The sequence below is a fragment of the Montipora capricornis genome, chromosome 3 (genome assembly GCF_036669925.1).
Source record: "Montipora capricornis isolate CH-2021 chromosome 3, ASM3666992v2, whole genome shotgun sequence".
Classification (NCBI taxonomy): Eukaryota; Metazoa; Cnidaria; class Anthozoa; order Scleractinia; family Acroporidae; genus Montipora; species Montipora capricornis.
In genome coordinates this window covers 66,543,693-66,547,295 of record NC_090885.1, presented here as the reverse complement: position 1 = coordinate 66,547,295, position 3,603 = coordinate 66,543,693, and positions in this window count along the sequence as shown.

The window sequence follows — 3,603 nt, the reverse complement described above, 5'->3', positions numbered from 1 at the left end:
GATAGGGACTTGGGGCACAGCTTTATTTGGGCAACTTTTCACATCAAATGTACTCACGTGGGTGCGGGGCATAAAATGAAACATCAAACAGATTTGGTGAAACTCCAGAAAAATATAAAAAACTATGAATGAAGTGCAAACTTCACGGATTAAATTGATCGGTTTCTAGTGACTAAACATCAGAAAAGATTTCTCACTAGCGTTTCCAATTATTCGTATATTTAACAATTATTCGCTGAAAGCGAGGTGCTCATTTGAAAAATAGGCATTTTCTTTAAAACAATTAATTTCTTTATCTGTCACCTCGACAAAACGGCTTTCGGCAATTTTGAAAAACAGATTAGGTTCTTATCATCGCGTAATGATCACCTCAAGTGCAAACAAGCTGTTTGCAAACAATTTTCATAAATCATCTTTGTAATCATACTAATAGTCTATAATTCCAGAGGAGAAAATTAGAATTAGACATAAAATGAAAAGGTTCATTCGGGAATTGGAGGTCTCCATTCACTTGACAGAGGAATTCAATAGTTAAACATGTTCGATATCTGAAAAGAAAGTGAATAAATAAACTAAACATGAATCAAGTATCTCGCCAAAGGACAGCTATAGTCACCATTTTCGATTATTAAACTGGTAATAGTTCTCACTAAAGCTGTCCCCTCGTGCAGAATGCTGGTAGCAGGCTGGAACTTGGTGTTAAAAGTAGATACTGTCATGAAAAGACAACAATGGAATAATGTTCTGTTAAAATAAAAGAGGAGAGGAAAGCTATGAAACAGTGCAAAACTCCCGGATTTTTTCTTTTGGGTTTATTACAGGGAATTTGACTGAGACATCTTTAGCATTATATGAACACAACAGTCCACAACTTAACTGAAATTGTGTTGTCAGGTCAAAGAACATTTAATAACAATCTTGGGAAATTGGTTTTCCTGTGCACTGAGGGGCACCCCATGAAATTGGCTGTCCACGAGGACTCGCTTTGAAACTAAGGCATGCTGCAACTCGGAAACGGGCTATTTTCAAGGCATTTTGTTTAACTTGATTAATATTCAAAGCAAATAACACAGGACAGCCCACCTTCCCGACACCGTTAAATTCTCCCTCAGCCCAGCGTACCTAAAACGTTTTACCCGAAACTACGGTGCGCGCCTAGCTGTGATTAACTGTTATTTAATCCAGGATCGCAGTCTCTCTCTCTAAATATATGTTTTCGGTAAAATCAGTTCTTAGGTTGAAAAATTACGTCAGGTTAGGATTAGTTTTGGTTATTATAAATGTATATCAATTGACTTATTATACAAAAACAAATATTGAAAAGAACTGCACTGGTTAGAATTGGAATGTTCGTTCTTGTAGTATAGTGGTGAAGACACACGAGTATAGATCTGGAGGGTCTGAGTTCGAGTACTATGATGTAATGTTGAGACTGAGTGGTTAAGTATATGAATACAGAACCGATAAGATGATACGGAACATCAAGAAGATGTATGGATATAAGCAAGGTTAAGGTTGAGGGAAGGTGTAGGTGTTTTCATTCCTTTATGGGGGGTTTATATAAGCTGCTTTGAACTAAGTGGGGTGCATATTCAACCTAGGGAAAATGAGGATCACCAATTTAACAATACTTCACCTTCGCCTGTCCCCTGGCGCCAAGATGGCGCATAAGGCCTCCACATGTGCTTTCCATCGATTCCTGTCTTGCGCTGCAGTGCGCACCTCTCTCCACCCTGCTTTGGACCTCTCCTTTTCAACTGTGCGCCGCCAGGTTGTTTTTGGCGGGCCTCTCTTTCTCTTTCCCTCTGGGGTCCACACAGTCATTGTCAGGTTGTTGTCTGAGCATGTGTCCAATGAAACGCCATCTCCTTCTTCTTACCTCTTCACTCAACCTCTCCACGTTAGCCCTTTCCAGTAGCTCTCTATTACTAATCTTATCTTGCCATTTAATCTTCATTATCCTTCTCAGGCATCGGTTCTGAAACACATCGATTTTCTTAGCATCACCTTCGTTCATTTTCCATGTTTCGCAACCATACATGAGACCCGGTTTGACCAATGCTTTGTATAGCCTGATCTTCGTTTTCCTCGACACACTGCTGGAATTCCATACTCGATTTAGCTTCACAAACGCTCCTCTTTAGTCTAGCCTAGCCTAGTCTTGATGTCTTCTTCACCGCTCCCTTGTTTACATACTGTGGCTCCTAGATAGTTAAACTTCTCTACATCTTCCAACGCCAGATCATTCACTGTGATGGCTTCATTATTCCTTGCATTTACTCTCATGACTTTGCATTTCCCGACATTTACCCTAAGGCCTGTCCTTTCTGCATTCTCTAGCAGCCTGTTTGTTTTCAACTGCACGTGTCTTTGTGTTGAGGAATTAAAGCTACATAAAGGAGGCGTAAAGTCATGAGAGTAAATGCAAGGAATAATGAAGCCATCACAGTGAATGATCTGGCGTTGGGAGATGTAGAGAAGTTTAACTATCTAAGAGCCACATTAAGGAGGCAGCGTGGCCGAGTAGTTGGAGCGTTGGGTTTGCATGCGGCTGCTCCGGGTTCAAATCCTGTTCTAACCTCTGGTTAGGATTTGTGTCCGGTCTACCACGTTTTGTAAATAGCTAACCCGTTTGCCTCCTGCCAGTTGGGGTTCTTAATAATGTTTCTGTTAACTTTGAATTGTTTCTTTCACATTTTTAAAAGTGGGGTGCCTGTAAACTAGTTTGATAGCAAAGTGCACTTCCACTATAAACAAAGCATTTGCCTTTTTTACATCGTCAGCGAAGTCGAGGTCCTCAAGGTTTGATGTAAATATCCACCTCAGTTCGGTTTCTTCCTCCTTCACAGTATGCCTCATGACCCAGTCTATAATGAGCAGGAAAAGAAAGCCAGACATTATTCATCCTTGCTTGACGCCAGTCGTTAGTTCAAACCATTCTGAGGTTGCATCTTCCTCGACAACAGCACATTCAAAGCCATCGTACAGCGCCTTAACTGTGTTGTGATCTTCTGTGTGATACCAAACTGGTTCATTATCATCCATAAGCCGTTTCTGTGCACCGAGTCAAACGCCTTCTCGAAATCTACGAAATTGACATAGAGAGTTGCCTGCCATTCATTCACTTGCTCTAATATATTGCGTAAGATGACAATTTGCTCCGTCGTCCCTCTACCAGATCTAAATCCAGCCTGTTCCTTACGGAGCCTGTGGTCAATCCCTATGCGAATGCGATCAATTATAATTCGTCCCAATATCTTGCTTACAACTGGTAGGAGAGTCACTCCCCGCCAGTTCTCCCTTAGTATTGTTTTAACAATACTATACATACTTAATTGATCACTTCCCATAGGGGCTTTTCAGGGCCATTGAAACACAATGAACGAAACGACAGAACACAACAACAACTGTTAATTAAGAATCCCAACTGGCCGGAGGCAAACCAGTTAACCCTTCCACCGCCAAAAATGCAAATTGACACTTATAGATTACCAAAATATTTTACTCGTCAATGGGGAAGCCCTCGGCGGGGAAAGTGTTAACTCCTTTGTTAATTTTTAACCTGGGATTAGCCTTAATCGGCCTTTTGAACAACTGGGCCCT